Genomic DNA, 14,839 nt, shown 5'->3' on the forward strand with positions numbered 1-14,839 from the left:
TTGGACAAAGTAATTAAAAACTTTATCTGACATATAATATCTAGAAAATATGATAATTTGGTGTATCTTTTGCAGACTCTTTTTGGGGAGAGTAGTCAATAAAGAGAAAAATATTATTGGTGTTCAGGTCCCATTTCTGGCTTTTCTAGCTGTGGTGAGCCGTTTCTGCAGATTATGGTCGCCATTGCAAGATGGCGCTGGCTCCACTGTGGTCTGTAACAAACAACTCCTTGTTTGGGAGAGTTGGTGCATGGTTTCTCAGCACCCTGTGAGAAAGTTCCACGTGGCAGCTTCGCATTGGGGCTTGGGATGCTTTATTAAGGCTGGGAGGGGCATCCGAGGAGGAATTAGAAGAAATATCAAGGGCCTGAATAAACTGCTGAAAGAAGATTCCTGAGTTGCGTCTTCCTTGCAGGCAAGGGGTCGTGACATCTAGCTAAGCATTAATTATTCCAAAAAGTCTTCCTCATTCATATTTAGATTGTATAGCTCTCATCTTTTTTATTTTGAGTTCTGGCTTTTCTGGTATCTCTGCCATCTCTAGCTGGTATACTTCTCTTTCATCTAGTAATACTTTTTCACTTAATGAATAAGCATGGAAGTCCCCAGATTTCAAACTTGACTTTCTGCTTCTCTTGTTTTACATCCTTTTTGAAAGTCCCTTTTCTTAGGGAGAATAATCATTTGCCCAGTTTCTGCTAATATTATACAGTTCTTAAATATGCCTGCAATCTTGTCCTTTACATTATCCATATTTATTATGCTTTATCCATCTGTGGCAGAAACTTTTCTAAATTAGAAGCAGTTCATTTCCTCCCCCTCTCTCCCCATGGTTTCCACCAGTAATCACCCCATCCTAGGGATCAGGTGATGATCAGGGCTTAGAAACTGTAATGTCCAATATGGCAGTCCTTAGGTACATTGTGACTATGTAAATTAGTTAAAAATGAATAAATTTTGGGCCCAAGGAGGGTGAAGTCGTGGGATTATGTTGAGGGGGCAGGCCCAAGTGAGGATGAGCCAGGTGGCTGTTTTGAGGCCCTACTGTCTCTTGGCATTTGCCTCTTCAGTCCTGCCATCTCTACAGCTATCACTACCAGAGGATCGTGTGCCCTTTGCTGCAGACAGACATACAGACACACACACACACACACACACACACACACACACACACACACACACAGCAAGTAGTAGTTGAATAGGAGAAGAATGGCGTTGAAACAGATTTTCAGCAACAAGTGCTTTGGGGTATTGCAGAACATTTTGAACATGACAGTGTTGATCTGAACTGCAAAATGAAATTTTCTGTCTACTTACCACCAAAGGCAGAAAGTGGAAAATGCCCTGTACTACATTGGTTGCCTGGTTTAATTTGCACAGAATAATTTTAAATCAAAATCTAGTTATTATCAGGCTGCCTCAGAACACAGCCTTATCATTTGCTCCCAGATACCAGCCCTCATAGCTGTAATACTAAAGGAGAAGGTGGAGAGCTGGGGTGACTGCACTGTTGCCTGGGTTTTATGTGAATATCACTGAAGATTCTTGGAAAAGTAACTACAGAATGTACTCTTAGGTAACGAAGAAGCTTCCCAACTCATAAATACCAGTTTTTCAGTGGACCCCCAGTGGATGTCAATTTCTGGCCACTTTATGGGAGGTCAAGGAGCTCTAATTTGTCCTTTGAAAAATCCCAGAAAATACAAAACTGTGTCAGCATTTGCTCCAGTTTGCAACCCAGTGCTGTGTCCATGGAGCACAAAACCTTTAGTAAATATTTGGGAACAGATCAAAATAAAGAAAAGTAATATGATGCAACCCATCTTGTGAAGTCCTGTCCAGGTTCTCAGTTGAACAAGGGAAAATGACCAGTTTCTTCTAGATGGACATTTACTCCCTGATAATTTCATAGCTGCCTATATAGAAAAGAAAATTTCTATTGTTTGTAGATGATAGGAGGGCTATGATCATAGCTACTACTTCATTGCAACCTTTATAATCAATCATTATGCAAAATACCTGAATGCATGAAAAACTTCTGATAAGAAAAATCTCTTCAGGATTATAAAAGTTATAATAAACAGAATCGCTGAGGAAAAAATTTTGAAACATTGGATTTCATGGTGCCAAAAGAACTTCATTCTACACTTGAGTCTCCTGAATAAATATATAAAATCGGAAAAAAAGAATAAATTTTAAAATTCTTTTTATTGTCACAGTAGCCATAGTTTAAGTGTTCAGAAACCCATGTGGCTAGTGACTACCATATTGGACTGTGCAGATGTATTTTCATTGTCTCAGAGCGCTACTGGACAACAGTACTCTGGAGCTTAGTTTTTACTTGTTTTTCTTCCATTGTGACTTCTTCTGTCCACTATCAACCCTACTGACCATTTTTCTTGATAACAACAGCTATAATTACATTCTGTTATTTCAGGAGTAATTCCATTTTCACTTGTACTCTAGACCTTTATTTATACCTTATAATAGAACAGAAGTTGGAAAACATTTTCTATAGAGGGCCAGATAATATATATTTTAGGTTTCTGTGTAGTAACCACTCAACTCTGCAATTGAGTTTTTACTTGGTGATAGGCACTTGATGATACAAAAATGAATTGGATAGGATCCATGCCATCAGTGAGCCACAAATAAGAAGGTTATGATTCTCTGGAGCAGCTCTCCAGGGGCTTATGGAATATGACACAGTAGATTCTTTTCCTGCTATATTGATCATATTATGCTTGGCTCCCTGTGACACAAAGAGAGTCTTTTGCCAGTCTTATCAAACTTCAAAAACAGTTGTTTTAAAATATTTTTAGGAGTCAAATATTTTCAGACTCCTATATGGAATCTTTATACATAAAGCAGATGAAGGGGAAAGCTATTTGGTTGTAAAACTTGAGAGCGTGTTCCTCTTTGTGTGTGTTTCCCACTCCTCTCACCTGCCTGTGCCACTTCCCTTACTTCTTTCTGTGGTTCCTGAGGTGTTGTGCTGAATACTACAGTTCCTTGAAATATAGTTTGGAAACAAATGTTCTAAAAAAGGATATTCCAACTAACAAATTTCTTGTAAATTTTAAGTTTTATCTAGATGATCTTCATTCTAGAATTTACCAATTAATCTTTCAAAAATGTAAATTAGAACCTAGTAATCTATACCCTGCAGTGGCCAGTTCATCACAACGGGCTTAGACATTGTAGCTTGACTCTGAGTTGAGTATCTTTGCTGGAGAATCAACAGTGAGTGAGGGATACTGAAGCTGAGCATTCATAGAACTATTTAAGAGAAGCATATAGAGCTGGAGTTGTAGTTCAGTGTCAGAGCACTTGCCTACATGTGAGGCACTGGGTTCAATGCTTAGCACGGCATAAAAATAATTAAAGGTATTGTATCCATCAAAAAGAGTAATATATAGGGTGACAAGAGTAAGAACTTTGAAGAAATTAACTTGTTTTTAAAAAATCTGTTTTGGAGAAGTATAGTTAACATACAATAAAATGCAATGGTATGCCAAATCCATTTCATGCATTCCCACTTTGAATCTCTTACTTCCTGTGATACTGCCAGCTAGAGAAAACGCTCTGCTCTTAAAGGGCTAGTGTGATTATGTTAAACCTACCCAGATAATCTCTTTTTTCTTGCCATTTATGATAACACAATCCCAAGAATGATATCTCATCATATTCACTGTTTTTTTTGTGTGAATCTGACTACTCTAAGTATCTCATATAAGTAGAATTATGATTTATCCTTTTGTGTCTGGCTTATTTCACTTAGCGTAATGTTTTCAAGGTTCATCCATGTTGTAGTATATGTCAGAATTTCATTATTTTATAAGGCCAAATAATATTCCATTGTATTTACATACTATATGTTGTTTATTTATCCACTGATAAATGTGCATTCCTTCTGCCTTTTAGCTATTGTGAAAAATGCTGTATGAACATGGAATACATATTTTGAGTTCCAATTTTCAGTTCTTTATACATACACACACACACACACACACACACACACACACACACACGTATTTTTTGGTAATGGGAATTGAACCCAAGAGTTCATATTGTAGCATGTATTACTATTTATTCCTTTTTATGATTGAATAATGATATATCACGTTTTATTTACCCATTCATTAGTTGGTTAACATTTGGATTATTTTCACTTATTAACTATTACCTGTCTGACTCTTTATTCTCCTCTCAGATCTCTCCCTTTACTCTTTACCCTTCAATGAGTGATTCTCTTTAGTTTCTCAACCATACCAATCTCCTTCCTATACCAGTGCCTCCTCATTATCACATTCACTTTTTTAATTAACTTCTATTTGTTCTAATTAGTCATACATAACATTATAATGCATTTTGATGCATCATACATAAATGGAGTATAACTTCTCATTCGTCTGTTGTGCATGATGTAGAGTCACACATCTATATTAGGTCATGTAATTACATTAGGTCATGTAATCATATGTGCACATAGGGTAATAATGTCCAATTCATTCTACTGTCATTCACATTCACTTTCTTAACTCCTGCATTTTCCTGTAGTGCTGGGAATCTAACCCAGGGCCTTAAATACACTAGGCACACTTTCTTAAGTCTTAGGGTTCACACATAGTTCTAACCTATTTCTGTAGGAAAGCCTTCCTCAAACTATATTACATTCCTCTATTTTATATTCTCCTAGCATCGTTTTTAATACTCTTCTTAACTTTAATTGTATACTTGATTATATTTTTTTTGTTTTACCTCCTGCCCTTAGTATGCTACAAATTCTTAAAAACAAAATTATGTGTTTTCTGCTCATAGCTGTATTGCTTGAGCTTAGCATAGTACCAACATATGTATCTGTTAAGTATATTAATGCATGAAATCTATTTGTGGTGAAACCTATCAACAGTACAGAGTTTTCATCTAATCCAATTTCTGTTAAATCTTGTTCACAATCAAATATAACATACTGCCTAAAGAAGAAAAGTTTTAAAGCAAGGCAAGTTTTGTTTGATTCCTGATTTTATCACTTAAATAGTTTTGTGAACATAGGCAAATTATTTCCCTTCTGAAAGCCTCAGATAACTAGTATATAATATGAAGCTGCTAGTAAGTATCCTAGTTGCTTTGGGAGTATTCAGGGAGGTAAAGTATAGTAAGCATTTCTACCTTGACCCGGTATACAGTAAGCACACAATAAATGTAAAAGTTATTATTATCATAATATTATTATAAGGTGCTTAGACATTTATGAATTCAGAAAATTCGTTGAGAGTCTACTAGTACCTGGTACTCTTTTGAATATTTAAGATATACCAGTTAAACAAAGACAGACTTAATAAAAAGTACACATAGATCACTCTGTATATGTCAGGTGCTCATCTAAACTATTTACTTTCATTAACCTACCAATTTTCTGTGAATAGATACTATTATCATTATCCCTATTTTTATCAAAGAAGTAATTGAAACAAAAAAAGGTAAGTATCTTGCCCAGGTTACACAGGCAGGCAGGCAGTGACACAGCTGAACCATGGATTACACCAGCCTACCTCCCATGTACTTTCTTCTAACCACTTTGCAGTACTACATTTTGTCCAGGGTCATTTCCACTAATGCCTGATGAACGAGGATATTTCATTTCTTTGGCAGATCTACAGTCTAGTAACTTTAAATATTTAAAAAATAAATGAAGCCAGGCATAGTGAACACGTTTGTCATATTAGAGACTCTGGAGGCTGAGGCTGAAGGATTGCAAGTTCAAGGCCAGCCTCAGCAACTCCATGAGACTCCCAGAAACTTAGCAAGACCCTGTCTCAAAATAAAAGTTAAAAATAATTGTGGAATTATGGATGTGGCTCAGTGGTTAAGTGCCCCTGAGTTTAGGCCCCAGAACAAAGATAGATAGATAGATAGATAGATAGATAGATAGATAGATAGATAGATAGATAGGGTCCATTATGGTCTCATTTTTTTTGACTTTTATTTAATCTATGATGACTCCTGATGATTACCTCTACCTTTTTACATTGTGAAGGTATTTGTTCAATCATCTTTTCCAGAAGTTGATAGGAAGTCATGTTATCTCTGTCATTTTTATGTAAGGCACATTTTTACTAAAAAACGTAAGGGGAAAACCTTAAAGTTTATGTCCTTATTTGACAATGATTGAAGGAAGAAAATCTCAAAGTATAAATAGAGTCATCACTTAACTTATATAAAATATATTCTGTACATTTTCCCAATTTTTCATTGACTGTCAACAGCCTATACCAGTGATTATTAAGTTTTTTTTTTTGTCTCAGACCTCTTTATACTCCTAAAAATCATTGAGAACCCAAGGAACTTTTATAGATGTGGGTTTGCTTAATGATACTTACTGTGTTTGACATTTAAATTGAGAAATCTTTTAGACACAAGAATGCCTAGGTACAGATTTCACTAGCTGTCAGAGTGTCTGTGTACTCATCTATTTTATAACCTCTGTAAAACTCCACTATGTGCTTGTGAGAGGATTAAAGTGGAAAATGCAGATGATGTCTTAGTATTATTATGAAAATAATTCTGATCTTGCAAATTCTCCCAGCTGCCCCTTGTTCTCACCTTGGGTAACTTCTGCCATATACTAAATAATGTTATTACTGTCTTCAGCTGGAAGAAACTACTAACACTAAAATTGAAGATCTGATTGAATGTTTCAATAATAGTACTTGTTAAGGACTACCTAAATGCTTTAGATGCTTTTAGAGATGGAACAGAATCAGCCTCTTATTGCAGAGAGTTTAGTATTTACACATTGAATTGAAATGCAGAGGACAAAGTGTTAAGTGACATGCTCTTACCTTAGTACCACTTGCAATTTATAAACTGAGTTGCATAATACCATAAGATATATTTGACTGCTTATAATTCTCTTAACATATGATTAAACAAAAACAACAGCATATTTAGAGATATCAACTTTTCATTTTGTTTAGGGTAGCTTACTTAGTAACTTGCTGGAAAGATTTGGGTAAATAGAGAGCAGAGAATATTGCTATCCTCAAGTCACTTAATATTCAGTTCTCAAAAGTGTTTATTTCTCAACTACACATACTTCCTGTACTTAAAACAGGACTAAATGCACAGTTCAAAATGACTGGAAACACCTAGATATGATATACCCATAGAGCAGCTAAGAATTGGAAAGGCAGAAGCTTTGTATTTAAACTGGACATTAAAGAAGAAAAAAAGGGTCCAAAGTTATTGTATTGAAGATGAGAAGCACCAAGTGAGCAGTGCTAAGATACCTTCTTTATGTATGTAGTACCTCCCCATTCCTAGGTCATCTTGTATCCACTGTGCGACCAGCCAAAAGTGCTTTAGATCAAAGGCAGGAAAAAATGATGACAGAAGTGCTTGCACCTCCCTCCCTAAGCACACTTTACTCTGCTTTGACCCCTATGTTTCTGATTGGCCTTCATATAACTTGGGAATTCTTATTATCAGAGTATATTTCAAAAGCAGGGATTCTTTATTATCCTCTTCTTTATATTATGCTCTTCTCCCACACCTACCCCAATATTATCAGGACAGAACTTTTTTGGTGGTTACAGAATGGGGGATAATATTTTTATTGGAAATCTTTGCAGCTTTAAAGGAATAGGGATGGCAAATTGATTTTAGTTTATGTGCCTGTTGTAATATGTGCTTGTTAGTATACTGGGCCAAGAATTATTCTGAGATTCCCAGGCCAGCCCCATTAGCAATCGTGGTCTTAGCTTCTGTTGATCATCATGCAATTTACATAATCTGTAGATCTCAGTTGAAACAGGGACTGACTTGGATTGCTCCTTTCAGGAAACACAGAAAGTTACTGGGAGCAGTTTCTTTGAAATGGCTATGTGCAGTTTATTGCAAGCAAGCCCATGTTTAGTGTGCCCCTGACTGTGACCGTGGGAGCAAATCTAAATTAACAGTCTTGATTGTTAATCTCAGAATGTGCTGCATCTCTCTGATGTATAAAGACTGTAGAATATATGAAATGGAAGAATAACAATTAAAATAAGATTAAGATTTCAAAAATAAGTGAAGAGTAGTGATAGAATTTTACAGACTACAAGTGGCTGGAGCCTCCCATCTTCTAATAGTAGAAAGATTCACAACTCATGTACATACATGCAAAGGGTTACTATGAGCCTGCATCATATCCTGTAGAAGTGCTGAAGCAGAAAAATAACTGGACTAATCAAGTCCAGTACTCTTACTTTCATAGATGGCATCCAGGCTAGTTGTTTCAGTAGGCTAGAATGTTCTTTTATAAAAATAAGATTCTGAATTGCTTTTTTAAAATCAACTAAAAAATTTATTCCTTAGGGAGATTTGGTTGAAGATAGTTTTACTTAAATTTTATCACTTTTAAGTGATTATACATAAAACATGGAAGATTTAAGAGACCATTCTCTGAATGGTGGGAGTCTTGTTTTATATTGATTTTTTTTGGGGGGGGGGCATTACTGGGGATTGAATGCCAGGCCCCTATACTACTGAAATACATCCCTAGCCCTTTTTATTTTGTATTTTGAGACAAGACAGGGTCTTGTTAAATTTCTGAAGTTGACCTTGAACTTGTGATCCTCCTGCCTCAGCCTCTCAAGTCACTGGGATTACAGGCATGTGCTGTCTGAGAGCAAATTGCAGGCTTGATGCCTCATCATCTCTAAATACTCTAGATGTTATCACCTCAAAACAAGGCTGTTCTACCTAACCATCCACATTAGGAAATCAGCATAATTATATAAATATCATCCAGTTTACATATCAAATCCAAATTCTACCAAATGTTCAAAAATATCTCTTTCTGGTTAATTCAATTGCATATCTCTTTAGATTCCTTTGATTTGGAAGAGGTATTTTTTTTTAAGTTTTTTAGTTTTTATCCTGTCTTTCATAACTTTGACAGTTTTAAAATATACAGCCTCCAATTCTGTTGGGTGCCTCTCAGGCCATGCATTCTTGGCAAAAATATCTCAGAAAAAATGCTGTGTCTTCTCAGTATACCATATCTAGTGGTGTATGAATGATATAATCACCTGTCTCATTCCTGGTGATGTTATTCTTGATCACCTAGTCAATTTGGTATCTGCTGTGTTTTCTTCCACTGTAAAATCATCTTTTTTCCTATGTAATCATGTTATTTCTGAATGTGTTTCCGAAAAATACATATGTAATGGTATTCGAAGGTAGTCTTGGGGAGGTGAGTAAGTCATGAGGGCACAGCCTTCATGGTGGCTTTCATGCCTTTGTAAGGCTTGAGAGAGAGACCCCTTGCTCTTTCTACCATGTGAGGACACAATGAAAAGGTGTTGTCTGTGAACCTGGGAGTGGACCCTCACTAGACACTGAGTCTGCTGATGCCTCCATCTTGGACTTCCCAGCATCCAGTAAGGTGAGAAGTAAATTTCTGTTGTCTATAAATCTTCTAGTTAATGATATTGGTTACACAATCCAAACAGACCAAGAAATAATATTTTGTGAGGAAACTATGCCAATTGTATTCCTCATCAGACCTCCACCTACCAGCCCTGGCATGCTTAAGTGAACCCTCCTGAACTCAACCACTTTTATGATGGTTACCAAATAGTAATTTTCTATTTTTCATCATTCCTTCTACAATTTTTAGTTGAAACTCTACTATAAGAGAGAAGTTTCTTATTTTCCCCCTCTCATCCCTTCATGAATTCATTCATTTCTTAATAATTGTGTTCATGGATTTCTATTTTCTTTCATGGATTGAAATTTGTTGGTCTTATTATTTATATTTATGTTCATAGTGTCCCATACACAACCAACAGGAATCTCTTTAAGCTGACTCCTGTCCTTTACGGTGTTCCCTTCATTCTTTCTTTCTGGTCTAAATGTTCCAGACTTATTGTGTACTTTTCTTGTACCATTTCTGGGAAATTATTTATGTACACACTGTGATGTTATGATATAAAATATATATTTGATCTCTGCACACATGCCACCCAGGTGTTTAAAACCCTTGAGACAAGGGCACTAGCACAATCTTTTATTCTTGTATTTGGTCTTTTCCCCAGTTCCTGACACAGAACTTCTAAATCTTTTTCTTAGGTAACGGGAGCATCATTTCTTCCAATGAGACCATTCTTGGTGGGCTCCTGGATGGCCTCAGGATAGGAGATGGTTGCCCAGGGAACTGACCATAATTAGAAAGTTGGAACTTCTAGCCCAACTTCCCTGGAGGGGAGAGGAGCTAAAGATGATTTGATCACCAGTGGCTAATGATGTAATCAATCTTGCCTATATAATGAAGCCTCTATAAAAATCCAAAGGAGGAGTGGGGGTGTAGCTCAGTTGGTAGAGTGCTTGCCTCACATGCATGAGGCCCTGGGTTCAGTCCCCACCCAGCAACACACGCACACACATACACAAGAAAGAAAAAAAAGGAGAGAGTTCAGGGAGCTTCTGGATAGGTGAACACATGGATGTTCCTGGCAGGTGGTGTGCCTAGAAAGGACATGGAAGTTCCACCCCTTCTCCCACACTTCATCATATACATCTCTTTCATCTAGCTATTCATCTGTATCTTTTGTAATAACTTTTCTAATAAATGCATAAATGTATGTAAAAGTATTTCCCCAAGTTCCGTGATCCACTATAGCAAACTAATCAAACCCAAGGAGGGTTCCACGAAACTGTTACAAATTTTTGTGTGTTTGATCAAAAATACAAGTCACAACCTGGGATTTGCGTTTGGCATTTGAAAGTGGGCAGTACTCTTGTAGGACTGAGGTCTTAACATGTGACATCGATGCTGTCAAGAAGGGCAGTGTCAGAATGGAATTGAATTAGAGTATCCTCAGCAGGTGTCTGTTGGAGGATTGTCACATACATATCTAATGTCAGAAGTGTTAATAATACTGACTGGTAAGGGAGACTAGGAAAAGCACTTTGTTTTTTCCTGTCTTTTGCGCACACATACAGCTGTATCTGTTTTTATATCTGTCCGTGTATGTGTATGTTTTTGTGTGCTCAATTTACATTGAGCTGTCCAGTTCAAATCCTGTACTTTTAAGATCCTTTCCTGCCTCCCTCCTTCCCTTTCTTCCCAGGGCCTTGTGCATGCTCAGCAAGTGTTCTGCCACTGAGCTACATTCCCAGCCCTTTCTTATTTTTGTTTTGAAACATGGTCTCCCTAAATTGCCCAAGTTGGCCTTGAACTTGTGATCCTCCTGCCTCAGTCTCCCAAGTAACTGAAATTTCAGGAATGTGCCTTCACATCTGTTTTACCTCCCTGCCTTTCTATTTGTATATAGATGCTATGTTGAACAGTGAGAAACTTGACTTCCACAACCTAAATACATTGACTTATTTTCTGTTTCTGTGTCAGTCCTCTCCTGACCACTGGTCACCTATTCAACCTTTGATTTTCTCTTCACAAACTTGCTCGTCTTATTCTTTTCTTAATAGAGGCAGCTATATCTTCTCAGTTGCTTAGGCTAGAAATCATCCTGCTGCCCCCCTCCAAACTCCACATTATACCATTGGTAATTCTTTTAAGTAGAACCATTTTTTCCCTCACCTCTACTACCACTATTTTAATTCAAGCCACCATTATTACATCTGCAAATACTTAAAGTCTTCTCTTTGATTCTCTGCTTCCACCCCTTCCTTCAATATGTATTCCTTCCACATTAGCCAAAGTGATCATTTTAAAACCTAAACTAGATTTTGTCACTCCTTTGCTCAAAACCTGCTAATAGCTTCTCTTCTCTTCAGTTTAAAATTAAAATTTTTATGGGGTCCTATGTTGTCAACCACTCTTTGTTTCAGTGTAATTCAATATTGGCTTTCTGACTATTTCACACCAAGTGCCTCTCACTTCAGGACCTTTGAACTTGCTGTTTTCTTAAGCAAGATCTTCTTTTAGATACCACTTCTCCCTTACTCCACTCAGCTCCATTTCTCAGATGTGACTTTATTAGTAAGATCTCCCCTGACTAATCAGTATAAGATAGCATCTTATCTTCATGCTTTATCTCTTCACTGTGTTTATTACATTATGGCAACCTCTGATGTAATATGCAGAGGAGGACTTTTTGTCTTTTTCTCTCTGCACAGTATTTCTAGCACCTAGGATAATGTGACAAATAGTAGGCTCTTGACAGTCAAGTACCATATGATCTCACTGATGTGGAATCTAAGAGTTGATTTCATAGAAGTTGATAGTACAGTGGAGGTTATCAGAGGCTGGAGAAGGGGACAGGGTTGGGGAAAGTTGTTGCCTGGGCACAAAACTGTAGTTAGATAAGAGTTAAGAATTTCTGGTGCTGTTGCACGGGAGGGTGACTATAGATAACAAGACTGTACTGTACATTTCAAAAAAAATAGAAGAAAGGAATGGGCTTCCAGTGCTTTATTATGCTTCTTAATCTGTGAAACCATGTATTCATCCGTGGAAATGTGGCTAATGACATCCTTCTCATGAGTTGTAAATATGTGTAAGTGCCTCCTGCATAGTAGGGATTCTTTATTCATTTCTCTTTCTACCTTCCCTCATCTTCCACCATCTTCTTAATCAACATAACATAACTACCTTCCCTCATCTTCCACCATCTTCTTAATCAACATATCTATATCAAAAAGCTCTTATGTATATTAACCAAATTTTCTTACCAAAATAGTGTAAGGTGAACAGAATTAAACAAAAAAATATAGAATTATTTTTGCCCTAAAAGTGCTAAAGGCTAATATTAGATAAGTATTTTCCCTCTATTTATTTCTGGCATTAAAATAGAGAAGAGAGAGTTGCCTCATTTGAGTGACCAAGTAAAACCAGTACAAGTTGAGAGTTCATGGGGAGTTTCCAGCAATAGACTCATGGATGCTCTTCCTTCCTATCTTTGTCTTCATATAGACATAATGGAAAGCTTTGGGGATTTTTTTGGTTCTTGCCTGAAATAAAAATGCTCTAAAGTGTACATATTGAGAATATCAACAACATGTGGACCCTGAAAACTTATTGTTTAAGTGAAAGAAGCCTGTGGCTTTTAGTATTCTTATCAGCTAGTGTTTTCCCTCAGCTTTATGAAAATAAGACCTTTATCTGCTGTTCTGAACTTTCACCTCATTTCCACAGCAAACATGATCAACTGCTGTAAGATATAGAATTTATATGAATCCCAATATTGTAACTATAATGCAATAATAAAAAATTTAAAACCTTTTTAAAAAGAATTTATTAGAGACTGTGAAAAGGTAGATTTCAAATCACTGGAATAATAACAGATTATGAAAGAAATGATGTCAAGACTCTATAGAAAAAAAAAATGTTCGTCTTTTTATCATACCAGGCTAAAGTAAGTGATAAGATTGTTGAAGATAAATTTAATAGAGAAAAACATGCATAAATGTTTACTTGGTCTTGGTGTGGAGATGAGATTTTTAAGAATTCTAGCAAAGGGTAGATTATGTGGGAAAATGGTAATAGATTTGACATCCTGAATCATAAAAATGTGTCACAATAGTAACAACAACATCTAACATGTACTGAAGTAAGGGCTAAGCATTGCAATAAGTACATCCAAGTTAAAGTTCCAAGGTTGAGAAACCTGGCCTATTGTGCCACTCTATATCTCTTTTTATTTTTCCCTGTTATCATAGACAACACTGTGACAGATGTTTTGCATTGGTATAACAAGTATTACTAGTTTCTCAATCTTTTTTGCACCTGTGTACCACTTGCTATTCTGCCGCTTAGCAGATGTCTTCTATGTTAGTTTTTTGTTACAGCAACATCCTACTGCAAGATACTACTTCTCTTTTAATTAGGATCAGCTAAAACATGGAGATGCAAACTGCAGTGGCTCACACACCATAGATATTCATTATTTTTCATGCAGTAGCTTAGGTGATTAGCAGTTCATATGATTAGGTTCTTCCTCCTGAAGCTATTCAAGAACCCAGATAGCAGAGTGGCTCTTCCACTTTCCCTCATCACTACCCTGACTAAATCTTGGTCACTGACTTATTTGGGTTCTAGCCAGTTGACAGAGGAAAAGATAAACAAATATCTATTCTCTGAAGATCTAGTCTGGAAAGTGGCATATATTACTCTGCTCACATTGTATTGGAGAACTTAGATAGAATGCTGTACCTGACAGCAAGGGAGGCTAGGAAATGCAGTCCCACCATGTACCAGGAAGAAAGAAAGAACAGATTTTGGTGGACAACAACAAAGAGATTCTGTACATCCACTATGTATGTTCTCAATCTGATAAACCACATGATAATATGGGAATTAAAATATTCCTATGAATCCATAAGAAAAATTAAAATATTCCAAAACAAAGAAAAGCTACAAATTCAGGTTTAAAAACAAATTCAAAAGACTAATGATTATATATCAATGGTGGGTTGATTTTTAACAGAGGCATTTAATGAGAGAAAGGATATTCTTTCAACAGAAATTAGACCTTTATCTCATACCATACATAAAAATTAATTCAAGATGAAAGACCTAAATATAATGTTAAAACTATAAAATTCAATAAAGTGTAAGTCCATGTGATCTTAGAATGTACTTTCTCAGATATCACCAAAAGCTCAATCAAACAAAGAAGAAATAAACAGTTTATAGAATTAAAAACTTTGGTGCATCAAAGCTCTGTAAAGAAAGGGAAAAGAAAATCCACAGAACAGAAAAAAACTATTAGAAAATTACTCTTATCTGATAAGAGTCTAATGTCAGAATATATAACAGAGCCTTACAACTAAACAATGAAAGGATGACCCAGTTGTTAAAATGGACAAAGAATTTCAATAGATTTTTTTT

At 36.2% G+C, this 14,839-nt stretch overlaps 2 pseudogenes; both read left to right on the forward strand.

Moving 5' to 3' along the window:
* Window positions 1–14,839, forward strand: part of LOC143637774 (F-BAR and double SH3 domains protein 2-like) — a 138,030-nt pseudogene that overhangs the window by 17,997 nt on the left and 105,194 nt on the right.
* LOC143387866 (S-formylglutathione hydrolase pseudogene) lies at window positions 1,207–2,031 on the forward strand (annotated as a pseudogene).

The sequence above is a fragment of the Callospermophilus lateralis genome, chromosome 11 (assembly GCF_048772815.1).
Source record: "Callospermophilus lateralis isolate mCalLat2 chromosome 11, mCalLat2.hap1, whole genome shotgun sequence".
Taxonomy (NCBI): domain Eukaryota; kingdom Metazoa; phylum Chordata; class Mammalia; order Rodentia; family Sciuridae; genus Callospermophilus; species Callospermophilus lateralis.